This window comes from Aotus nancymaae, unplaced genomic scaffold (assembly GCF_030222135.1).
Source record: "Aotus nancymaae isolate 86718 unplaced genomic scaffold, 86718_ANA_hifiasm-v0.15.2.pri h1tg000041l, whole genome shotgun sequence".
NCBI lineage: Eukaryota > Metazoa > Chordata > Mammalia > Primates > Aotidae > Aotus > Aotus nancymaae.
Genome location: NW_026988455.1, coordinates 22,882,032 through 22,909,224, shown reverse-complemented (window position 1 = coordinate 22,909,224; position 27,193 = coordinate 22,882,032). Strand labels below are relative to the sequence as shown.

General features: G+C 44.2%; 1 pseudogene; it reads right to left on the bottom strand.

Moving 5' to 3' along the window:
• Positions 1–7,009: 7,009 nt before the first annotated feature.
• LOC105707329 (interleukin-6 receptor subunit alpha-like) lies at positions 7,010–8,171 on the bottom strand (annotated as a pseudogene).
• Between the last annotated feature and the right edge of the window lie 19,022 nt (positions 8,172–27,193).

Genomic DNA, 27,193 nt, shown 5'->3' with positions numbered 1-27,193 from the left:
TCCTGACAGAAGCAACATCTTCCTGCAGGAAGATTTTATCCTCTAGAGACCAGAATGAGCCCTACAATTTTCTGTAACCATGTTTCTCACTCAATCAAAAATAATTGGGCATTCAAGGAGAGAAAACCTGACCTGACAAAGAAAGGAAATAAACAATGGAAAGAGAGCCACAGAACATCAAATGATTAAATTATCAAGCAGGGACATCAAAACAAATATAATTAATATATTTGAGGCATTAAAAGATAGGATTGAATGCTTTGGCAGAGAATAAAAACATAAAAAAATAGAATAGACATACTGGAAATAAAAAATATAGCAGCTAAAACTGAGAGAACTTAGCGGGTGAGTTTAACAGCCATTAGAAGGGTGAAAACATGAGCTAATAAAGTAGAAGGAAATTTTTTTTTCCTCTGCCATTTTGTCAGAAAACGAAGTCATTAGTGGGGCTTTTTTTTTAGCTGGAAGCTTTATACCAAAATACACTCATAGCTTCAGGATATACTTTCTCCCCTCTGTTGTCTCAAAAAAATTCCATTTTTTCTCATAATAGGTCCTCGTACATGTGCTACTGTGTTCTTACTAAGTATTTGATAGGATTTTTGCTATTTGCTATCATGACTGGGACATTCTTAGTAAATTATTCTAAAATGTATTCAATTGATTCTCTTGTACTGTTAAAGTATATATAATCTTGGCTGAAAATCAGGATGTGTAGTCTTGTTCTTTCCAGCACACATAACTGTTTCTTAATTTACAGATATGATCCCATTTCTAGATTAAACACGTGGTAAATTTTTTAAACAATTATTAAATTTGATGTCTGCTGCAGATTTTGGTATATATATTTTATTGGGTTCAGAGGTTTTATTTTATCCTGGATTTCCTTGTTTGATTGTATAACAATGAGATTCAATGTTAAATTTTACCCATTGCCTTCTTTTCAGGCGATTTATTAAGATGTTCCAATGTCTTAATTTAGTGGATTTTATCAATACAATTCCTAATGATGAGCCACTTTGTATTTCCAGGACAGCCCTCTAGGTCATGAGATATGTTTGTTTCACTATGCTGCTGGGTTTTTGGTTTGTTTTTGTTTTTTTTTTTGTAGTTGCATCTATGGTAGTATTATTGCATCTATTTTAAGAAGTAGAGTTTCTCTATAGGTTTTGTTTTGTGTTCTATTCTCAACTACTTTTGATATCCAAATTATGACAGCCTCATCAAAAATGAACTTGGAATTTTTCTTCTCTCTGGAGAAAATCTGGAAGAAACAGAAGCCAACATTAAAATCATGTGTGCCGAAACTTTTTTAAAAAGCAGACCTTTCACATGACTCTCTTCTTCTTTTTTATTTTTCTATTTTAAAAATCTTCTCTGGCTTTCTACAATTTCTTAATAGTAATATTGTCAGCTTAACCATCTTTAGGAAATCATCCATTTCATTTGAGTTTTCAAATATGTTGGCAAACACGTCAATATCCTTCCTCAAATTTGCAGGCATTATATATCTGTAACATAATGTATATGTGTGTTGAGAGAGAGATTAGATTTACTAGAATCTAAGTTGCTCTTGGTTAAAAGACATATTATTATCTTATAAATTACAAAGAAATAATAAAAGCTGCTGGCTGCCAGTTTACCTGTAACAAATGCATTTTTGATCATTTAGAATATTTAAAATAGTTGAGAGAGATCTTTCATGTAGGCTTCTTTAGATGTGTAGGGTTCTGGTGCAATGGCATGATCATACACACAGAAAAAGAAAAATATGCTGGTTAAAATGTCCCTAAAGTGCCCTTACAGCAGGGCCTCTGCTCTGAATTACTTCTGGAGCTGCCTCCTCCATTATCTCCCCAGCTCTTCTCTCAGCTCCATCCCTTCCCTCCTCTGGACCTTGTATCCGCCACTGGACTTTTCTCAGATGGACATCTGGTGCTGGGTCCAGAGTCTCACAGATGGGTCCAGTGTCCCAGAGCAGATGTGCCAAGTCCCATGAGGAAAACTTCAAAGCTCTCTTTTTTATGTTTCCCTCCTAATGAGGGCCTGGCTGCTGAAGTCTCGAGCCCTATGCAAACAGGCTGAAGACAGAACCTGTCACCTCAAGGGATTCTCAGTGTCCTTTCAGATTTGGTGTTTTCCCTGAGAGAAAGGGAACCAGGAGTCAGGCTCCTTCAGAGGCTTTTCACAAAGGCTTTCCTATGATAACCTTCAGTTTTATAGAAGCAACTTTGAATTGTAAAATGGTGGAGTTAAAATAACAAGCAACTTTAAAAGGCAATAAAATACCAAGATGATACCCTTAATGGAAGGGGCAGACCTAATTTTGAGGACTACTTTAAAAGAAGGGTTATTTTGTTCTTAACAGAGAGCGTGGAGACAGTGTGATACTTTCTTAATGTGCGGTGACTCAATTTTATTGCTGGAGAAAAAGCACCATCTTAAATATTGACGTGAAGCATCTTATCTCACATGCTGGAGGGCTTGGACTTGTGTGGCTTCTGATGTTCTGTGTAATTATTGACATGGTTTGAGGGGAAAGTGGGACTTCTCTAGTGGGGAGAACAGATGCAGTGGCTCTGGAACATTTGAAGAACCTCACATACACTGAAGGTGCTGCTTTAAGAAAGTCCAGACTGGGCGCGGTGGCTCAAGCCTGTGATCCCAACATTTTGCAAGGCCGAGGCGGGAGGATAACCTGAGGTCAGGAGTTTGAGACTAGGCTGGCCAACGTGGTAAAACCCTATGTCTACTAAAAATATGAAAAAATAGCCAGGTGTGTTGGTAGGTGCCTGTAATCCCAGCTACTTGGGAAGCTGAGGCAGGAGAATTGCTTGAACCCAGGAGGCAGAAGTTGCAATGAGCCGAGATCACGCCATTGCACTCCAGCCTGGGCAAGAAGAGTGAAACTCTGTCTCAAAAAAAAAACAACAAAGAAAAGAAAAGAAAGTCCTGTGCTGGATGCCAGGAAAAGGAACCAGCACTGAGAAGAGCTAACATGAGCCATAGAAAGCAGTCAGTGTCTAATGTTTGACTGCCAGTGAGGATAACAGCAGTACTGGTTTTAGAGGATCATTTGGAGCATTAATTTAGGCTAATGTAAAATTATCAGCTGGTCTGGTTCAATATTTTCATGCTCTTCTCATGTTTTGTTTTATCTTGGCTTATGCACTGCATGGGGGACAGGGAAATACCCTACTGTCAGGTTATGAAGATGAAGAAAAGCCAGATACCGTCTGTGTCAATCCTACTGAGCTCAGAGGTTGCAGAATGGGGTGATTGTGCCTGTAGAGGAGAACCCTGGGCATCAAGAAACCATAGCCAATCGCTTCTCCCTACACTAGGAAGTGCTTAGCTGTGGGAGAGGCACTGGGTAACAGTTCAATACATGTTAGCTACATTGCTGTGTTGTTATTGTCATGAATGTTTGCTAATGTATAACAGCTACATCCCTTTGATAACAGCCTATATTTAGCCCACAATTACCCTAACAAGTTCTCACCTGTAATTTCGGGAAGAGTATTAAACATCTGGTTCCAGGGACCTAAATGATATGATTATCTCCTCACCTTTATAAATGGAGACCAACAGCTTCTAAAGATTTTGTATCCCTCAAAGCAAATTTCTTCCATTTTCTTTTCTTTCTTTTTTTTTTCCTGCCTCAGGTTTATTTGTACAAATAGCACAGGAGGACCCCAGCCCCATGCAGACGGCAGCCCAGGGGGTCGCACCAGTCCTTCTGTCCTCACGTTGGCAGACAGAGATGTCTACTCTGAAGCCTTTGTAGGGGCCTGGGCAGCTTTGGGAGCCTGAGCTGGAACTGAAGCTGGAGCTGCAGCCTGGGCCTTGGTTTCATCCTTGGCCTTGGACTTGGCCTTTGGCCGGCACAGCCTGAGCCCCTTGGCAATGCGGGCATGAGCACACTTCCCACGCTTGGAGTGGAAAATGTAGGCAAGTCCATCCAGCTTGTGGCTGACAACCTGTGGGATCCTGGGCTTTACGAGGGCCCTGATGGCCTCGGCACCTGCACTTGCGGCCCTGGCGTTGTCGGCCTGCATCTTCTTTAGGCCTTTCTTGTTGTGCTTCTTGGCAGAGCGCACGTTCCTTAGGAACTTGGGGTCGATCTCCTTAAGAGATTTGTATCTTTGTGATCGGGGTTTCTTGATAACAGTTCTGTGTCGTTTTCAGGACTGGTTGTGTGTGGTGTGGTTCTCGGACTTGGCTGTGTCTGCACCTTAAGCTGCTGCTCCCGAAGCACCTCGCACCAGGAGAGAAAGGGGCCACGGTGCACCAAATTCCTTCAGTTTTCTTAATGCTGGTGAGGAAAGGAAACAATCTCTTAGGAGTTTACAAACAGGAAGCTTATGTTTATTTATTTACTTATTTATTTTTTGAGACAAGGTCTTACTCTGTTGCCCAGGCTGGAAGGTAAGGGCATAATCGTGGCTCACTGCAGCCTTGAACTCCTGGGCTCAACTGACCCTCCCATCTCAGCCTCCAGAGTAGCTGGGATTACAAGTGCACACCACCACACCCAGGTAATTTGTAAACATTTTTCTTTTTGTAGAGATGAGGTCTCGCTATGTCAATCAGGCTAGTTTTGAACTCCTGTCCTCAAGTGATCCTCCTACCTGAGCCTCCCAAAGTGCTGGGATGACAGGCATGAGCCACCTCACCCAGCCAATCTTTATTTTTCATTTAGTTTTAAAAAACAGCTCACTCTTGCTTCAATTTTGTTAACTTAAGATAAGTTGCCACAAGCAGCAACAGAGTCTAAAATGTACAGACAAACCCAACAATGAAAATCACTACTTGTGGAATATCGTAACAGCTTGAACCTGGCAAATGGCAAATAAGACAGGGTGATTTTCATCCTTTACACCTGTCTGGTGGTGGTGGTTGGTTTTCTAAAAGGGTAAAAGGATTTTCTAAAAGGTACTCAGAAGGTTCTATGGTCGGGTAAATTTTGGGTCTGTGGTTACACGACTGATTTTAATCACATCTCTACTCTGGGATATCCCAATGCCTGAGGGTTAACTGTCTGGGTACCCAGTAATACCAGTGAATTTTCAAATCCTGGCCAGAAAACTTACTTGGAGTGGTCGGTCACCATGTCATGGCTAGACCGTTAGTGGGTGCTTCATTCTAGCTAAGCTGAATCCAAGTCAAAGAACTAAACAAAAAGAACTTCCCCTTTGACAGCAGAGGGCTCACAGCTTTTAGGTTGGGGAATTTCTAGAGCCCTGCCTGGTAGAGTGGGAGACTTCTCAGCACTAGGACAGGGAGTGGGACACCCTTCCTTCGTTTACCTGGGGGAGTGGGTGCGTTTTCCTCAGAGAAGAGGCATACTATAAATATAGAATAAAACTAGAATCTCTTCTCTAATAGGGAAAATTACTTATTCTCCTCCTCCTTTTTCACTTGACTTGCTTTTGGGCTAAACAAGGTTCCTGTGCTTCCCCCACAAGTTATTTCTATACTGACATGGCGAATACTGGATCTTCCGCCTTCCCCAGAGAAAACAATTGGTGGTCTTTTTAAAAGGCAAATCAAAACGCATTCTTGCCGGGTTCCTTTATTGTTCCACATTGTTTTCCCTGCTGTTAAAATATCTTCCCTGCTACTCAGGTTCAGTTGAAAACAAACATGAGATACAACAGTTTTGATCTCAGTGCTGGCGGAAGGCCTCTCTACTGCCAGCTCTTCTTTGGGGAAGGTGAGAGACAGAGAGCACTGGTTTTCAGAGGCTGGGGTCACCCTCAGCACCCTACTACAGGAGGCCATGAAGATCCTGTCCCCCATTCCTCTCCTTCCTTTGCTTCTCTCCTCCTGAAACCCAAAGCCAATACATTCGCTTCTATATTCAGCAAATGCCTAGGATTATCATCAACATTTAGCAAAATGCTAATTAGGACCTAATTATTGTTCCCCATTTAAAACCATCAGACCCCAAGATACTGTATTATTCACTCACCCACACCCCCAGCTGTGGGGAAGAAAGGCAGAAAGAGGTTCTTCTGCAGTCTAGGTGGTTTAAGTAAAAGCCGTCCTCAGGTCTAGGAAAACGGAATTGCAAAGGCACTGAGGTTTCAGAATTTGAGCTGGAAGATGTAACCGCACAGAGGGTCAGAGCAAGGTGACTGAGGGAGGCTTTGGCTGGAAATCCATCCCACCTGCACAATGGTGCAGCTTGTGCACAAGTTTGGGGGGTGGGCAGTCAGCAGCTTCTCCTTCACACTGAGGCCCCCTCCCAGCTGCCTAGCTCTGCCCTCCAGAGTATCCAAAAGAGCATTGATACGGCCCTCTTCATGGTGGCCTGAGCTCACTCTAACCCTCTTGAGCAGGGTCTTTGGGAAAAGAGGTTTAAAAACTCAACCACTTCTTTATTCTGAATGGCTGCAGCAGCCCGATTTTCATCTAATCTAGAACATTCTGCCAGGCTCTTCCATAAAAGTGAAGCCAAAGCCCCCACTCCCTGAGATGAGCTGGCAGGACAGTGAGAGGCGGCTTCTGCTGAGTCCTTTGTGCTCTGTCATCCACACGGTGCAGCATGCTGACCCCCACTTCATCATTCCAAAAGAAAATACATGGGCAGAAAGCTGAGGCACACAAGAAGCTGCCTTTCCTTTTGTTCCTAGGCAGACAGCTACAGATCAAGGTTAAACACCACCACAGGTAGCTGCCCTATGTTAAAGTGCTGACTTACTGAGCACAAGATGAATACATCATTGACTATTCCTCTGCCTACTCCTTTTCTCTTGCCACATATGGATTCAGTCATGTGCTCATACCCTCCCTCTTCCCCCTCCAGCCTGCTTGTCCCCTTTAAATACTGAAGTCCTCAAAAGTATCTTTGGAAAAAGGCATAGACCAAACTTTCTATGATTCCATGTTTGTTTCCTCCAGGCATGTTCTTGACCTTGGCAAAATACACTTTTAAGTTGATTGGGCGCTGTCTTGGATACTTTTTTGGTTTACACACCCAGCCTGCCATGTGCCACCTGGCTAGCTATCTGGGGAAGAAGCAGTCTCTATTATTGATGGCATTAGGCCTCCATGGGTCCCTGGCATCTGGTCGGCCATGGCTGGAGGTGGCGTCGCTTCCAAGGCACTGATGGGGAGATGAGAGGAACAAGCACTGGGGTGGGTCTGAGTTTCTCTGGGACCAGCCACTCCAAAGAACACAGCAGGTGCATGCAGGTCTTACTGTCTTTCAGACTCTGCAACCTCCATGTCTTCTTTAACCCAGGAAGCTTTTTGCATTTGCAGAACCTTTGGGGAGAATATTGTCATCATCTTTTTTAGTAGTAGGTGTTTACATGGAGGTGGTCTCAGCTGGAGGACCCCTGGAGTCTGCCCAAAGGGTGCCCATGACCTCTGGGCTCCACTCGCTTCATAAGCCTTGCCCCAGCTCCTCTTGGGCCTGAAGCTGTGTCAGGTGTCTCACGCCTTTCCAGGTGTTGTGAATGACACAGAGATGCTGGAGATCCTTGGCCATCCATGTTATGAACATCTTCGACTGTTCAGCCAGATATCAAAGCTCAAACCATAGTCTATAGAAACTTAAGTTCCAGGAGTGGGTGTCTTGCCAAGTGACGTTGAGCCAGCAGGGCTTTCTGGCCACAGCAATGACTGTGATGTTGACAGGTGGGTCAGGCAGCAGGATTCCATAACCCTCCAGTATCTGGGTTGTGTTGAACGTGCTCCCAACACTGTTGGTGACACACAGGGACACTGTATAGAAAGAATAATCTCACTCTGGCACTGCCAACTGGCAGAACTTCTGGGACTCCTGGGAATATTGGCACAGCTCCTGGAAGAGGTTATGCCTGAGGGTTCTGAAACTTCCTTCCCAGTAGCACAGCCTTGACTCAGAACCTTGACTCCGAAGACTCTATTCACAACCAGTGCCTCTGAGGGGGCTCTTCCAGAAGCAGGAGAGCTGGAGTTCCTCAGGAAGAACATCCACCAGCAAAGCACAGACCCACTGGACAGTCAGCCTGGCAGCAAAAATGGTTTCCAGAGTCATGGAGCTACATAGGCCTCAAAAGCAACCTCCTTCCCATGCCAGCCCATCTGCTGGAGCATGAACCTGCACTGGGATTCCTGTGCAACCGGTGGACAGTGGCATGATCTTCTCCCCCTGTGGGCAGGTCAGGGGAATGCAGCATCCTAGTCAGTACATCACTCACCACCTCCAGTGTAGAGCAGCCTCCTGGGCCAGCACCGCCCACTGTGTGGCCAGCAGCACTCAGCAGATGGCCAGCATGTTTCCTCCTTGGCTAATGCCCAGTGGTCCCAGAGAGGTGGATGGGTTGGTAGGAACCAGGAGGCAGAGACAGGGTGGCAGGCAGGCAGGTGGGCTCAGGACAGGGGGCAGCCACCATGCGGCTCCCCCTGGTCCTGCCCAGGCTGGCTCAGTAGGTGTCAGTGCAATTTCCTACTCACATAACTTAGAGCAGGGGCGGTGCTGACAATGCAGGAAAACATCTTCAAATTCATTTTGTAAAGTGATTTGGCTGGACTCACTGATTTTTCCATCAGCAGTGAAAAAGAGGACCTGTTTCTTCCCAGTCTTGACCTATTAGTGAGATATGAAATTTTGAATCTTTGCCAGTCTAACAGGTATAATTTTAATTTGTATTCTTTTATAATGAGATTTTAAAATTTTCTGAACAATCTAAGTTCTTCATTTAATGAAGCAGAAAATTTTAAATAATTCTATGTGTTTGCAAAATTTGAGTCTTGTTTAAAGAGCTTTCTCATCCCCAAGCTGATACAACTTTCATTATCATCTAATAGTCTATAATTTTGCCTTTTATAATTGCCCACAATACTTTTATACTTTTACCTTGCTTTTTAGTTGGTTTTCGAGGCTCCTCTCAATGTTCTCAACTCTTCAAACAAGTATTCTTTCTGGAAAAAGTATTCTATTTTACATTTTATGATTTTTCTGCCTGCAGTTGGGAATACCATGCTGAGTGCCTGCCTGGTAACATCAATGTATATGGTACTCTTTAGCACAGCTATAAGATCATTGCATACTGAAGACGTGCTTTGCCTTCTAATCTCATAACAAAATGATCTACACTCCACTCTGCCTTGAAAGTCTAACTTTTGGAATCTGCTTTTCTCCTCCCTTGGCAGATGTAGGAAGATGCACTGAAATTAAGTGAATAAAATGTCATAGTATGGCATTGTACGCAGCACTGGAAGGCCATCACTGTAATTTGTAGTGCACCAGAGTACAAGGGAAGGAGAACGCACATCTGGTCTTGGCCACAGCTGCTCAGCCCTGTTGTTGTTGCCCTGGGAAAGCATCCATGAACAGTACACACGTGAATGAACAAGACTCTGTGTGCCAATAAAACTTTATTTATCAAGACCAAAATTTGAATTCCACGTAATTTTCACATGTCATAAAATGTTATTCTCATTTTGATTTTTAAAAAAACCATTTGAAAATGCAAAAACTGTTCTTTGCTGGCGAGGACACAAAAGCAGGCAATGGCGCTATAGTTTGCTGACTTCTGCTGTAGAAGGATAGCTTTTCTTACAAGACATTGTGCAATTATGCCAGCATCAACTATAAAGTATACTATGCTTTTTATACTAAGTGCAACTTCATTAGTTCATTGGACAAAAATGTGTTCAATGTCTGTCTGGCAAGTGCCAAGGGATAGACAAGGTGCAGGGATGTTGCAGGAGTGCTCAGCGTGGCTGCCTTCATGAGGCTTTCGGTCCACACGCAGAGGTATTTACGCATAAAGTTCCAGAAATAAATGATCTGTCTTTGGACTTCCACTGAAATTAGTGGGTAAAATAAATAGCCAGTTCCAAAATGATATGTTAAGTACTGAGATAGGGGTAAGCACAACACCTTATATAAGCACATGAGAAAAATCCTAACTTAGGATGAAATAATAGAACCATGAACATTTTTCCTAGGACTGAATATTGAACTGCCTCTTGAAGTATAAGAAATATGTGTCGAATATGGAAGAAGGAGTGTGGTGGGAAGTAGCATTTGTAAAGAGAAATCAAACAGACAGAAGCATCAACCTAAATGTGGAATTGTAGTATCCATTTTCTTATGGGATTTTTGAGGATCCAGTGCAGAACCCCAGTCTCTGATTATATTTCTTTTGCAAGGAGATGGGGCAGCTATGAAGACGGATGATTTTAGACCATACAGTAGGATAAATATTTGAGACTTATTAGGAAGACAAGAAATAAAATAATGTGTTTTGGGTGAGGGTTTGGGGTTGGAGGTTCTGATTATCTTTTTTTTTTTTTTTTGAGAGGTAATCTTGCTCTGTCCCCCAGACTAGAGTGCAATGGCATGGTCTCAGCTCACTGCAACCTCCATCTCCCGGATTCAAGTCATTCTTCCGCCTCAGCTTCCTAAGTAGCTGGGATTACAGGTGCATGACACCATGCCCAGCTACTTTTTGTATTTTTGTAGAGATGGGGTTTCACCATGTTGGCCAGGCTGGTCTTGAACTCCTGACCTCAAGTGATCTGCCCGCCTCAGCCTCCCAAAGTACTCAGACTACAGGTGTGAGCCCCCACACCCAGCGGTTCTGAAGAGCTTAAGCACCGTCCTGCCTCCCGCTGCTTTACAACCTCAACTAGCCACCTCAATGCTGACAGATGGTGACAGAGCAATTTGGATTACAGAACAAGTGGTAATCGAAGGGACTGTTTGTAACACATAGAGTTGTGTATAGCAAGTACAGTGAGTTGTATGTAACTCATTTTCAAAATAGCTCTCAGACTGTTGATGAGAAAATTTACATCCATTTTGATACCTAACTTTATTTTTGTTGCAGGAAAACATTCACAAAATAATCAAATTATTTACAAATTTAAGCCACAATATTATTTTAGTTAATCTGGAATGGTTTGCTGAGGGTAAATATAAGAATTCCTACTGACTGTATGTTTGGAGTTTTTTCACTATAAAATTGGAGACTTTCTTCCAAAGTGAATCCATGCATTTGTTATTATTTAGGATTAAAATGATGAAGGACCATGGAATACTATGCAGCCATAAAAAATGATGAGTTCGTGTCCTTTGTAGGGACGTGGATGAATCTGGAAACCATCTTTTTCAGTAAACTGACACCAGAACAGAAAAACAAACACCGCATGTTCTCACTCATAGGCGGGTATTGAACAATGAAAACACATGGACACAGGGAGGGGAGCATCACACACTGGGGTCTGTTGGGGGGAAATAGGGGAGGGACAGCAGGCGGGTAGGGAGGTCGGGGAGGTATAACATGGGGAGAAATGCCAGATATAGGTGACCGGGGGATGGAGGCAGCAAACCACATTGCCATGTATGTACCTATGCAACAATCCTGCGTGTTTTGCACATATACTCCAGAACCTAAAGTGCAATAAAAAAAAAATTTATATATATATATATATACACGATGAATATATATATATACACGATGAAGGCCAATGATTTCTTGGTGTAATTACTCTGAGTAAATAGCTAAAATATTGATAAATTCAAGGACATCTCAATAAGTGAGTTGTAAAGTTGAGACGCAAATGTTAAAACATTGCACAGTGCTTAAGAATATCACAAATATTTTGAAAGAGATATATTTGAAGAATGATCTCCAAATCTAGCAATTGTTGTAACTGTTTTACATGACTCGCTTTTCAGACTGAAGTTTACTAGACCCTCCTCTGGTATACAGTGGACACAAATGAGTTGCAGGCATGGTGAGCTGGGGACAGCTGTCCCCTGCATACTGGAAGTACCTTGTATGCATGCACTGTGCTTCTGACAGGTCTTCCTGCCCCACAGTGGCCCATGTCCTGGGCTTTCCTTTATTGAATGGGCAACGCACACTGCCTTACATAGGATTTGCACTGCCATTAGCTGTTCATGGTAGAGATAAGAGGTTTAACAACAGGGCTGGGTGATCTGACCCCGGTACATTTGTTCCCCATGTCTGAATGGTTTTTGCATGTGCTGTGTTTTACTAACTCCAATTTTATTTTGCCCAGATTATTTTCCTCTTAGTCTTTTCAATCCATCTGTGTTTTACGAGCAAATGGTTTTGGTTTGTTTCTCCTTAACATTTGTCAAAGTGTGGGTTTGCTATCTGTGCAGTGTTTGATGTTCAAAAACACCCTGGAATCCTTTGCTAACAATAAGAATTAACAGGTTGATGAGGGTAAGCCAGGTCACTAAGGAAGTGTTTTTGTATTTTGCACTGATTTCAGCCAAGCTTCCTCTTGCCTTGCCATTTTGCACACACAGAGAGCACACTACTGCTCAACAGCACAGCAGGGCCCAGCCATGCATTCTGTGATGGGCTCCTGTGCTTCATCTCTCTTTACCCCGTAAGTCAATCTAGCCCATATGGTACTGGGGTGGCAGCCTGGCACAGCGTGTGCTTCCTCATCCTGTCCCTAGAGTCCTCGGTCAGGGTGGGAGGGATGGTCTTCAGAGAGCAAAGCCTTTTACTCCTTGTCCTGGGTAAAGAGAGATAATTAATTTTCAACTAAATTAATTAGGCTGATTTTCTTATTGTGGTATGCTACAATTAGAGGCTGTCTCTTGTCTTAGAAAAGAAAGGAGGCCAAAACTGATCATTCAGATTTAGAATCATGTTCTTTGAACCCAGAGGATTCAACATTGCTTATGTAAGAGTCATTTCCAGGAGATTGTCAGACAGCAATAAACTGACCTGTTTGATCAACATCCCCATCTCACACACACACACACACACACACACACACACACACACAGCCCACACACATATTTCCTTGTTATGAAAGGGAAGATTGGCTGGGCTCGATGTGTCATGCCTATAATCCCAGCACTTTGGGAGGGCAAGGTAGGTAGATCACATGATGCCAGGAGATTGAGACCAGTCTGGGCACCATGGTGAAACCCCATTTCTACTAAAAATACAAAAATTAGTGGGACATGGTTGGGCAAGCCTGTAATCCTAGCTACTCAGGAGGGTGAGGCATGAGAATTGCTTGAACTCAGGAGGCAGAGGTTGCAGTGAGGCAAGATGGTGCCACTGCACTCCAGTCTGGGCAACAGCAAGACTGCATCTTAAAAAAGAAAAAAACAAAGGGAAGGAAGGAAGGAAGGAAGGGAGGGAGGGAGGGAGGGAAAGAAAGAAGGAAAGAAAGAAAGAAGAAAGAAAGAAAAAGAAGAAAGAAGGAAGGAAGGAAGGGAAGAAGGGAGGGAGGGAGCGGGAGGGAAGGCTGTTAGCATCATATGAAAATATTTTATCAATGTTCTGCTAACTTTCATCTGGGATTACAGAGAAATTCTAAAGAGAGTGCTTGCATTAACTCACCTCTGTTTTGCATGTAGTGTGCAGTGCGTGTGAACCAGTTTACATAGAATGGGCTAGATAGTGTCTGTAATACTCAGTAATTTTCTACCTATAACTTCACTGAGTCCCATAGCTGGTTCCTAAAATTATACAAGAAATACCAGGATAAAATCCCCAGAACTTACCATTGTTCGAACCTGCTGGCTAATAGCTGAGAAAATGAGACCCAGAAAAGTTGAGGTCTTTATCCAGAGACACAGTTTGCAGTAAAGCTCAAACTAGAGCCAGGTCTCCTGTGTTCCTGTGTTCTTTCCATTTCAGATATGATGTCAATGACTGTGTACACGTTGTATGGACTCAATTCATACAACCATTCATTCAGTAATCTCTTGGGGAGGAAGAGAAAAGAAGAAATCTTGATAAATCCTAGAATCACCAGTGGATCTTTTTCCAGGTCATCAGAGCTGTTTCTTCCCTCCCCCAACCCTGATTGCCCTCCTCTGCCCCTGTATTCTTCTACAAAGTTATTTCTACATGAAATTCATATAGATAAAACTGAGTGTCAAACTTAAAACAATGCTTATGTCAGGATGACAGCAGTCCTCTCCTGCAGTTTTTTTTTTTTTTTTTTTTTTTTTTTTTTTGAGACGGAGTTTCGCTCTTGTTACCCAGGCTGGAGTGCAACGGCGCGATCTCGGCTCACCGCAACCTCGGCTTCCTGGGTTCAGGCAATTCTCCTGCCTCAGCCTCCTGAGTAGCTGGGATTACAGGCACGTGCCACCATGCCCAGCTAATTTTTTGTATTAGTAGAGACGGGGTTTCACCATGTTGACCAGGATGGTCTCGATCTCTTGACCTCATGATCCACCCGCCTCGTCCTCCCAAAGTGCTGGGATTACAGGCTTGAGCCACCGCGCCCGGCCGCAGTTTGATTTTTATCTTGATGAGTGAGGGAGTCGCTCTATCAGCCGGCAGGGTGCATCTGCTCCTTGCTGTGGATGAATTGCTTTGCCTGACATACGGAGATGAAATCAGAGAGAAATAAACATGAAGACCCCAAGACTAAACTGAAGACCCCAACAGCAGTTTCAGGAGTCCACAACCATCCTGTGTTGATCTGTAATCAGCTCAAGTTGACAGGTGCCTCCAGTTGGACCTGATTCTTTTCCAGCAGAGAAAATGTCGACAGATTGCATTTGTCCTGTTGGAACTCACCACTGTGGAGGGGACCATAGTCCAGCCATGATTCAGCTTTGAGGTTGAGAGAAGCTTGTCCCTCCACCTTCATTTCCTCTCACCCACTACCAGAGGGACAGTTGTCAGCCTTTGTCACAGAGCCACACAGAAGAGGTCAGGTTGCCCTGGTCTCACAGAGGAGCATCTGGAACCAGCCTTTGGGTTTTCCCATGTGGAAGTCTGGCCTCATGCAGGAAATTACTTTTTTATTACTTGTCAAAACCTCTGCAAGGGCAGTGGTTCCTTCTCTTTTTATGTAGCTTTTTTGTTTTGAAATAATTTCAAATTTACGAAGGGGTTACAAGAAAGTTCGGAGCAGCATCTCACAAAACTATGGTGCACTCATCATTGGTACAACACAATTCACTAAACTGCAGACTATTCGGATTTCACCAGATTTTCACTCTGGCCTTTTCCTGTTCCGGGATCCCATCCAGAATATTACGCCACATTGAGTCATCATGTCTCTTTAGTCACTTCTAATCAGTGACAGTTCCTCAGTGTTTTTTATGACCTTGATACTTTTGAATAATACTGGTCAAGTATTTTGTAGAATTTCCCCCAATTTCAGCTTGTCTATTGTTTTCTCGTGGTGCCACAGAAGTCATGAATCTTGAGGGATAATTCCATAGGGGGGCTGTGTCTGTCTCATCTCATCATAGATGAAGTCGGGCATGATATCAACCACCTGTGATGTTGGTATCACATTCACCCCTTCACTTGTTTGCCTGTTCACCCTCATCACTTGGTTAAGGTGGTGTCAGCCAGATTTCTCCATGGAAAAGTCACTCTTTTTCTCTTTCCATGCCTTGTTCCTTAGGGGAGGGCAACTAAGTTTCAATTCCAGAAAGGAAGGGTGCAAAAGAATTTGTGGAGATATTTTTAAACTACCATAGTAATTAGGAAATATTTGGGGGTAAATACTTTGAGACTGTGGAAATATCAAGCATTCATCAGGGGGCCTTGCCTGTAGCAATTATTGCTGTGGGATCCTCATGGTGATTTCCATTTCTCTCAGTCCTTTTGCATTTATTAATTGCAATTATTCTGTAGGAAAAATGTGTTTCTTCTCTCCCATCTTATTTATGTAGTCAATCATTTATTTATACCAACATAAACTCATGGATGTTTATTTTATTCTTTGAGTTACAAACAAGCACAATAATCATTTCTTTTCCTTGCTAAAATTGTTGCAGCTCTGACCATTGGCGGCTCCTTCAGGTTTATTTTTTTTTTAGCTACTCCTATATCCACCTCCAACCTCCAACTGTTTTAAATCACTTGCTCACTTTCTGGCACAATAAGAGGCTCCAAGCTCACCTTCCATTTTCCCTTCCCCAGCCCTAGCATCAGACATTGTCTATGGGGCCCTGGTTCTTTTAACTGGAGAATGATTTTAGACACCAAATTCTAGGTGCTGGTGTGTGCTTATTGCTACTAGGATGTCACAGTTTCTAAGTTCTCTCAGCAGGCAGAAATAGAAAAAAAAAGTGTATGTATATTAACCCATATGTAAACATACATATATATTTATTTCTGTATATTCATTTGTAGACACATTAAAACAAACAGAATTCATTTTGATATCTCCAACAGTAATCCAGAAGAATAGGGTTTATTCTAGTGTTTTTTCCCTCTTGCTTACTTGTAACTTCTTTCTCTGTGGGTGAGAATCCTGGATCTCATCATCTATAATTTATTTACTGATCTGTTTAATTCTAGAACACAGGTAAAGTCTTTTCAGCATTGCTAATTTCTACTCCTGTGAGAAACAGATGTATCCACTGGAGTACAGTCCTTATGTAAATAAAATCTCTTTTATTTAGCCTTACAGTATCCAGTCAAAATAGACCCTTTAAAAATAATAACTTCCAAATAACTGCCTCATTCTACCATCCCATCTTCCCATTCCTAATTCCCTTTAACTTGCTCATTGTTTTTCATTACAGTTACCACCTTCTAGTGTACTGTATAAATTTTGCATAGATATTAAACTCTCTCTGTCTTCCCGACTAGGATGTAGGCAGGGGTCTTTGTGGGAACATCGCAGTTCTCAACACACATTCATTAAATCAAGAGAGCATGGGTAACTGAGGATGAATATCTATGTAAATTCAGAGGTAGACCCCCAAAGATGACCTTAATACTTCCACAAGTAATCTGGGGAACTGGTTGGAATTCCTCCTTTTTACTTATTTGCAGCATATCAGCTTCTTCAAGGCAAGCCTCCGCAACTCCACTGGAGCCCCACGGAAACCTGCCGACCGCTCGTAGCCGTGAAGTCACCTGAGGCACTAGCTTCCCATCTGGGCTGCACATTGGAGCCTGGTACCTGGGATCTGTTTCTAGATCTGGGGTAGGGACTAAACATTAGGATTTTTTATAATTGTGGTAAAATAAACATCATATGAAATTTGCCATTTTAACTATTTTTAGTTGTACAGTTAAGTGACATTGAGTGCATTCACATTGTTGTGCAACTATCATCACAATCCGTCTCTGGAACAGTTTTTATCTTGCAAAACCAAACTCTATACCCCTTGGAAACTCTATACCCATTAAACAACAAATCCTGATCCTCCTCTTCCCATAGACTCTGACAACCTTCATTATACTTTCTGTCTCTATAAATTTGATTGCTCTAGGTGTCTCATATGAGTAGAATCATACAATATTTGTCTCTTTTTGGCTGGCTTATTTCATTTAGCATAATGTCCTCAAGCATCATTCATGTTGTAGGATGTGTCAGAATTTCCTTCCTTTTTAAGGTTGAATAACATTTCATCGTATGGACAGACCACATTTTGTTTATCCATTCATTGATCTATGGACACATGAGTTGTTTTCACCTTTTGTTCATTGTAAATAATGCTGCTATGAACATGGGTATACAAATATTTGTTCAAGTCCCTGCTTTCAATTATTTAGGGCAGGCTGGATGCAGTGGCTCATGCCTGTAATCCCAGCACTTTGGGAGGCCGAAGTGGGCAAATCACCTGAGGTCAAGAGTTCGAGACCAACCTGGCCAATGGTGGTGAAATCCCATCTGTATGAAAAATACAAAAGTTAGCCAGTGGTGGTGGCGGGCGCCTATAATCCCAGCTACTTGGGAGGCTGGGGCAGGAGAATCACTTGAACCCAGAAGACAGAGATTGTAATGAGCGGAGATTGTGCCATTGTACTTCAGCCTGGGCAACAAGAGCAAAACTCCATCTCAAAAAAAGATTATATATATATATGGCAATACCCAGAAGTAAGTTTGCCTAAACACTGGGAATTTTACGTGGCTTTCTAGGTGGTTCTGATGTGCCACCAAAGTTGTAAGCCTATGTCCTAATGTTTTCATCACACTGCTAATGAGGGAGGTTGCTGGAATTATAAGGATTAACACCATTCCATTCATATTTTTTGAATGGATGAATTCACAATAAAGTGTTCATTCTTGGGTGCCATACAGAAAAATGCAGATTCATTGTTTAAGAAAAAAGTGGAGTTACCTGTTAAAACTGAAGGGATTTTGACAATGAGGTTTCAGAAAGTAGTCATAATATCAGTGTGTCACCTGCAGCCCTGAAAGCAAAGTTTGCCTTTAGCTTAACTCCTATCTCAAAGTCTAAGTCAATTGCCAGTTTAGCTAATGTACACTCTGATGGGATGAGAAAAGGAAAATGAAGTTCTAAAATGTGACTCTAACTTATTCAGATCATTTTGAAAATGCTTAATGTAAGTCCATCACAGTTTAGCACGCTTCTCCCCAAATATTTCTCAGAATGCCTTTGCAATGAAAATGTATTGGGTAAGATATTTTGTCTTCAGATAAACATCAGTTTATTTCTTTTGAACTCCAACTGCCAAAAAAAAAAAGGATAAAAAGAAAAGGAAAACATGATATGTATTTTCCCCTCTGTCTAGACATCCTGCCTCCTGCAGGCTTCTGGTAGAAACCATCAAGGGAGAAACACCAAACTGCTGAAAAGCATTGCCCTGGAGTGGGGAGCAGGACTTCGGCCACCGTCTTCAAGGTGCTAGGTTTCCACAGCAGTCCTAAAACACAGCTTGCCCTGAGCTGCGAGCAAGGGGCTATAGAAACAGTGCTCAGCTGCTCACCTGGATGCTGTCCTGCCCCATGGCCCAGCCCAGGGGAGCTGGCCAACGTCAGACACCTGCTGCATTCTCTGGAAAGCAGGCTTCCCTTCCAGTATCTCAGGCCAGATAGATGGTCCTAGTTCTTCGGAATAAGGCCTGGGGAGTTGCACCATGGGGCAGCAGTGGAAATGCAGGGAGGGAGCTTCTGCCCAAATGATCATGGTCTGTTCCATGGCTCCAAGCCCAGCTGACTCCACTGTACCAACAGGGGAGGGAAAACTTCCCTGCAAGTGAAGGGAAAGAGCGGCAGCTCTGGCAGTATGTCCACGCTGGATGACTGCTGGCCCACCAAGAGGAGGGCAGAACATGTATTAAATCTTTGTGGCTCCTGCTCCCAGGAGTCAAGATCATTGTTCAGTGGAATGAGGGCCAGTGTGCTGTGACAGCTGGACCTGTGTCCCCAGCTGTGCAGGGCTGGAGTTTGGGGAGGGTCAGAAGCCACCACCCAGGGGCAATCACTATTTCTGAGAGTGTTGGCAACACAGGGTTGACTTCAGTTAATTAGATGGGCTGTTGTCCCTGCAGCCCAGTGACCCTTCATCTCGGGCTGTCACCCAGCCATTCATTCCCTTTTTTGTCTATTCAGGCCACTCATATTTGCTTTTTCTTCAAACACTGAGACAGGTGATGTAGCACTAGTTGAGAATTCCCCATGCAGCCCTAGCTAAGAATTCCCTGGCCTCCTTCATATACACTCACACCTCTCACATGTCTCTCTCTTTCTCTTTATACACACACACACACACACACACACACGCATGCACACATGCACACAACACTACCTCCTGATGTCCTCTGAGTTTTGGACTCTTTTCTAATTACCTGCATGGCAAGAAAGTAAGTAGGGTGGGTACTCCATTTCCTCTTTGTTATCCATAAGCTGCCCACTAGCACTCCCAGTTCCTCGTTCTGGGACCCCTGTGGTCCCACCAGCCACAGGCTGGGTGCATGTGGTGTGCTGACCCACGACTTCCCTTCCAGAGAGCCAAGAAGCAGCCCGGCCGCATGCCAAGGTGACGATCTACACCCTGACCCAATGAAGAGGACTCCTCCCTCCATGTTACTGTATCCACCGTTAATGCTGATGCAGAGGGACGGAGGTGGTCACCTTGCCTTTCGGAGGGACAGATGAAAGGATGAAGAAGGAAGGAAGAAAGAGAAAAATATTTGTTGACCATCTAATACAACATTTTTTCATTTTTTTGGTCTACAACTGCAAGTAGGAAATACATTTATGTATGAGATACAACTGAAACAAAACTTTCATGAAAAGCTTATCCTCACTATGTATGATAAAGAAAAACTATAACAAAGTTAATATCAAATATGACTCAGAAGATTTAAGTACAAATCCCCAGTAAATCATTTAGAATCAACAACAAAAAATCAAATAGAACCATGACCTACTGGATTGATTGTCCTTTCCACTAATGGGTGGCAATCCACATTCTCAAAACCACGGCATCAGTCTGGGCCAGATGCTACCTGCAGCACGTCTCATTTAACACCTGCAAAATGTATTTGAAAGTGGTATTAACAGGTCCATTTTACAGATGAAGAAACTAAAAGCTCAGTCAGCGTAAGTGACTTGGAGAAACACTTCACCTAATAAAAGTCAATTTGGCATATAGTACTATGTCATTCTTGTCTCTCTCTCAACTTCCAAGGCAGTGGGCATGTCCTCTGCTTGGGATGGGATTGTTGGGGGTGGGTGGTAGCAGGAGCTTCCTACTCTGGGTCGGCTCAGGGTCTCCATTGGGTCTTCCAAAGTCTGTGCCTGAAAATGGCCTGCAGCCTCTGCAGCAGCCTCTGTAGGACTCTGCTGCTGCTGCAGGGTTGGTGATGATCTCACCAATCCAACCGAGAGCACTGATTCTGCAACAATTTCTTCAGCAACTATTTGCATTTGTGTTTGTTTGTTTGTTTTCTGGTTTTTTTTTCCTTTGCTCCGCTTTTTTAATTGGCAAGATCCGTAGCACTGCAAGCTTAATCTTGTTTTATTAATAAATGGAATATTCGCAAATTCAAGACTGAGCTGAAATTAGTCCTTTATTTCTCTCCAGAATTTGCTCTTCTAGGGGTCTTGCAAGGGCAGACGCTGGTCCTGCTTCTGAGGAGTGTGGAAAATAACCTCCCTGCCAGGTGTTCTCTTTCTGGGATTTGATACAGTGTTTCAATCTGAAACAACTTTCAGGAGAGAAGCTGAAATTATTTTGCAGAGTCCCTTTCCTTCTGCAGCCCCTCCAAGAATTCCACTTGGATCACGTTTTGTGTCCGACAATACACTGGACCTAAGACATCAGGGTGGAAAGGAGGAGATCCCACACTTCTTCTGGTCCTAATGGGGATAATGAGCTTGTTCAGTGCTTCTCAAACCTCAGCTCATCCAGGAATCCTCTGAGAGGTGTGTTCCAACACAGATTGAGAGACCTACCCGAGTTTCTCACCCACCAGACTTGGAACGGCTGTAATTCACATATCTGACAGGTTTCCTGGGGCTGCTGCCCATCTGGGGACCCACTTGGAGAACCACAGATCTAGTTAAGAGCTTGCTCCTCGTGTCATGACTTGGGATCTAAAGGCAGGCGGCTCCACAGGTGCCTGCAAGGTGAGGGGATCACGGTGGGCCATGTCCAGCCTGTGTGGAAACGTGCTTCTGTGGCTAACCTTGCCTTCTGCCAGGCTTCTTCCCTCCCAGAAGCTGGAAGCCAGTGACTGACAGGTCCGAGTGCACCCCCACCCTTGCTGAGGCCAGCCCATCTGTTGGAGCATATGCTCTGAAACCCACAGGCTTCTACCAGGAGCTCATTATCTGCAAATTACTAAGCTAGCAGCCGTGAACAGCTCCTCTCTGCCTGCGACAGTAAACTGCACCAGCTGCCGCTCTGTCGCTGCTGAGACGCAAGTCTGACAGGTGCTACCCAGCACCTGCCCCGAGGTCTTCCTCCTCCCCAGCTCTGTCCTGTCTATGGACACTCACAGAGAGGTGTTATACAAAGACAATTCTGATCTTAGTAACCTCTCAGGAAAGTTGGCACTGACACCTCTCTCTGTTTTGGAAGCAATTATTAGTTACAGTCAGGACTACAACCTGCACACTGTTGGTTTTCTTGTGTGGAGCCTGTTTAATATTGAAGAGGGAGATCTCAGACAAAGCTAAACCTGCAGATGCCCTCCAAGTCCTGGATAGGTGCAAGGCCCCCAGGGGATCTGTGACTCAGGACGCTGCCACCTCGCTGAGTCAGAGGACATCCTGGAGCAGCCCTGGAGAAGGCAGCAGTTGATCGGCTGCCAAGCTCAGGGTACATCTGCCCACCTTTCTCACCTTTGCTTGAGTTTGTTTGCTGGATTAGGTCACACAAACACCGTTATTATTCGTATCTTATTACTGTTTGAATGTATGGGGGAAAAAGCTGAACAAGAGGGAAAGAAAACGATCTTTTTTTGTTCAATATGCAAACAAGTTCATTGTGATTTGTCCGAAAGAGCTCACACCATTTACAAACTGGCCTGCGTGTGCACTGGGGCCACCCAGTTACCTACACCCCAGGTAAGACACCTCAGAGGAGTGAAATTCTCCTGCACCTCATTTTATATCAGTCATGACTCTAGGCAGGTCCAGTGCCTTCCAGGCGATTGCTTTTCCCTGGTTGAGCAGGGGAGATGGCATGGCCTGCACTTGAGAGCTGTATAGTTGAAGACAGCACCTTGGAGAAGATGTGAATCCCTCCAGCAATGCATACCCAGGGAGTTTTTCCAGAAGTCTAGATGCCTTGATGGTCTCCCGAACTTGAAGTTATGGCAGCTGCTCTTTGGCTCCTGACAGGGTGGAGAAGTTGAGTAGCCACAGTTCTGTAGATAGGTGTCTGTCTTGAAAAGAAACCCTGGCAGTGGATTTGAATGTCTTGGCAAGCTTGTCAGCCCCTGGGAGGGCAGCGAGAAGTCAAGAGTTGCCTTTCTGGGAGAACTAGTTCCCTTTCGTGATAAATAGTCCCTAGAGTCTAATAAACATACTCAGTGTATCTATATGAGTCCAAGCCACAGCATCTCACCTGCAGCCTGACCCTGGAGTAAGAAGAAACCGGATATGTATAGACCATGACACAAATAATCAAGGAAAAAGGTCAGATTCACTTGGGAGCAGCCAAGGGCCATTGCAGAGTGAGGCAGCCCCCTCTTTCAATCCTTGGCTCTGTGACCAGCTAATGGGGACATGCTGCATCCCCAGGGCTGAACCAAAGGAACACTGGCACCAGAAGGCTTGTTCCGAGATAAAGGATAACATTGGTACAGTGTGCCCAGGCCCAGAATGTGGGTGAACGAACACAGCGCTTGCTGTCTCTCCGGCTCTGAAATAAACAAATGCACAGCAGAGACGGAACCGAGAGGCCACCCAGAGGCAAGTTTCTCAGTGTTCCCATTAGAACAGTTCAGTGTTGACACCCCAGCTCTGCAGAGCTGCCATGACTTACACTGTCTCACTTTCCACAGGCCAAGGGGCCACGCCAGCAGCCAGGAGCCTTCAGAATAACTCCTGTAAGCCTGGACGAGGGGGTTGGGGAGGGGGTTGGCATAGAGGGTTGGGGGGTCTGGGAGCTGATTCGCTGTGCCCTCCAACTGACAGAAATGCCAGATCCCCTGGGGTGCAGGCTGAGCTCTGAGGCGCTGTTGGAAGGCGAGGAGGAAAGAGCAGGCATCAGCCCAGATGAGGGGATGCAGGAGCAGCAGCAGTTCCCAGAAAACACTGTCCTTGCCGACAGCAGCAGCAGCAGACGCCACACCCATGGCTTTAGCTTACAAAGCCTTCCCAGACACATGGTCTCATTTAATTCTCCTAATGCTCTTGGAGTAGGTAAGGCAACGTGGCCATTTTACAGAGGAGGAAGTGGGGCTCCCAGAGACCCACACAGCAGCAAGCAAAGTGTGCTCTGGGCACTGTAACCCCTCCAGGCCACCAGGGCACCCAGGTGTGAGTGTACCCTTCTTTTCTTCCAAAGCCTTGTTTGTCTGTGAACGAAATCACATTTACACCTGGAAGAACTTCATTATCAACCTCTCTCAGAACCTTCTTATCAGATGGTCCAGGCTAAAGGATTGGGGCCAGATTTTTCCATTGTCCTTTCCAAAGAAGATCAGCACAGTCATCGTTACCCCCACCACCAGCAGAGAGGTTACATCAGGGCAGCTAGCAGTGGAACCCTGAAAGAGTGTGGCGGCACATTCACCTGTCCACAGGTGAGAGAGGGGGGAGCAGCACCACGCACTCAGCTAGCTTTCTGCAATCAGTGGGAGTTCATAAAAACAGACTTAAAAGACAAGACACGTGCCGGGCACAGTGGCTCACGCCTGTAATCCCAGCACTTTGGGAGGCTAAGGCAGATGGATCTCAAGGTCAGGAGTTCGATGGTGAAACGCCTTCTCTACTAAAAATACAAAAAAATTAGCTGGGCATAGTGGTGGATGCCTGTAATCCCAGCTACTCAGGAGGCTGAGGCAGAAGAATTGCCTGAACCCAGGTGGCAGAGGTTGCGGTGAGCCGAGATCGTGCCATTGCACTCCAGCCTGGGTGATAGAGAAAGACTCTGACTGAAAAAAAAAAAAGAAACAAAAAAGACAAAAGGCAAGATGCATTGCTTTGTCCCTGGCTGGTGACAATGACAGGAAGCACAGGAGCTTAGAGGAGAAAGGAAAATGCCTCCAGCCCTGCAAGGAGCGTCCATAGAAAGCACACTCAGCCTAGCTCCTCTCCATTTGATGGTGACCCAGATGGGAAGGTTTGAAGTGAAAGGCGAGGTGGCAATGATGCCAGGCAACTGTCGCTGCCCAGGGTTCTGGCCTCTTCATGCTGTTGCTGAGAACCAGAGTCCAGACTCACTGAGAGCTGAGCCTGCTGTTCTCACCTGTGTACGCAGGCTGGGCAGGCACTGCCTCCTATCCTAACCCAGCCGCTCCTCTCTTCACCGTGGTGTCTGTGGAGCAAGGGCCCCCTGGAACACCTGTACTTCACACACACACCGTATCACACACAGCACACACATCCCACATCACACGTCACACTGCACTCATACACCACTTCACACCACACACCCCACGTACATGCACCACACATGCCACATCACGCCACACATCACACACACAGTCCACATAATGCTACACACCCTGCATACATGAACCACACACATCACATCACATATATCGTATAACACCACACACCCCCTTACCTGCACCACACACATCACACACACTCCACATCACACCACACACACACCACAGTGTACCACACACCACATACACACCCTATACCCCACACACCACATACACATCACATACCATCATACACCACACCACACCACACATACAAACCACACCCCACACACACAAACAAACCACACACACCACACCATGCCATACACTGTTGTGTGCAAGTATATATGTGGTGTATACATATACATACACACACATACAAGTTTGCACACAACACACATATCAAACACATCACATCACACACACGTACCACACCAGATACATGCACTGTATACCACACAAACAACACATATACCACACACATCATGCGCACCACACCATATATATGGGTACCACACACACACCAAAACAACAGCACACACGAGCACACACCACATACTGCACTACACACAACACACACACAACACACCACAAACCACTCATTTAAAGAGAAGCGTTTCAACTGTGAGTTTCCACTGCCCCCTAAGGGTTCAAATGCAGAAGAAACAAAACAACCTTAGACTGAGCTTGTCTGACTTTGAATGTGGCCCAACACAAGTTCATAAAGTTTCTTAAAACATTATGAAATTCTTCTGTGATTTTTTTTAGCTGATCAGCTGTGTTAGTGTATTTTATGTGTGGCCCAAGACAATTCTTCTTTAAATGTGGTTCAGGGAAGCCAAAACATTGTCCACCCTGGCTTTAGAGCTTGAAACATGATCTGCGTCAAAGAACAACTGTTTATTTTTTAAGCTTAAGGGTCCAGGAGGATTCAATGAAGGGAAGGACATGCGCGTAATTTGGATAAGAAACTTAATTTCATAGAATCCTCTTTCCACTTTTTTGAGCTCCAAAGATCACACAAGGGGTGTGTGTGTAAATATTTGTGCACGTGTGTTTGTATGTTTATATGTGCACACGTACGTATGTGTGTGTGCACACATACATGTTTGAGAGAGGATGTTTTGAGTGTGTGCATTTTTGCACATCTGCAGGAGCAGGGTGGGCAGCAAGGGGTGTTCCCTGGAAAGGCATTGTTGTAGTAAGAATCCCACAAAGGAAATATTCAGAAGTCAAAGGAAGAGGATCAAGGAGAAGGTTGGACAACTTGAAGTCACACTTAATCATCCGGTTCCCCAGACAAGCAGCCTGGGCTGCTGTGGCTGCTTAGATCCATCTGCAGGCCAGTGCTGCCCTCCACAGGGCAACTGATGAACTTTCATGGGCTCCCAGATCAAAACTGACAAATACGTAAAAAACTTTCTCTGAAAGACCTACCATCAGTTCTTTTAAATACTCTCAGAATGATTGCATTGTCCAGCCAGGGTTGAGGTCCATGATCTATAACAGGGGTCAAGCAATGTTTTTCTGTAAATGCTCAGATAGCAAATACCTGCAAGTTTGTAAGCCATGTGGTCTCTGTCATAACTACTCAACTCTGCCCTTACAGCCCGAAACCAGCCATAGATAATCTGCAAAGAAATAAACATGGCTGAGTTGCAACAAAACTTTAAAGATACTGAAATTTGAATGTCATTTATTTTTCATTCATCATAAAGTATATTTGTTCTTTTCATGTGTTTTCGTTCACTGAAAATCCAGAGACCATCTTGGCTAACAGGCTGTACACAAGTAAGCTGTGTTGGATTTGGATGGGGGGCTAGAGCTTGCCTCCCTTGAACTTGATCACTGACCTTGACATGTAGCTCAATGTCTACTGTAAGGCCAGGCTGGATTTTTAACCACCACTGGATACAAGTGTCCTGCAATATTGTCAATGATATCTTATTATTGATACCTTACATATACACCGGATCCATTCTTATTCTTGATAGCATGTCTAATGGGTAACTATTTATTTTTTTAACCAAGGAGCATAGTGAAGCCAGAAATCTGAAGTTTGAATTTAAGCTTTTTTGGTGATCTCACCCCTAATTTGAAGCCATAGACCTCCAGACAGCAGCAACCTTTAATCTCACTCAGAGAAGGGATCAGAATGACAATTTGAAAATGGATTACTTGTGGTCTTGGTCTTTTTTCCTTTTGTAGTAGAGCATTGTTGCTTTGAAGACTTACAGGTCAGGAATGTTGTCGAGACAGTCGTATGCTGCTACTTGCCTACAGGAAAAGTGAGAATCAAGTTCAGTGGTGTTTAGACATGGCCGATATGCCAGGCTGCAAGAGACAAATCTGTGAGTGTTTGCTTACATTTGGGACTTAAGGACCATGTTAGTCTCATTTTTTTT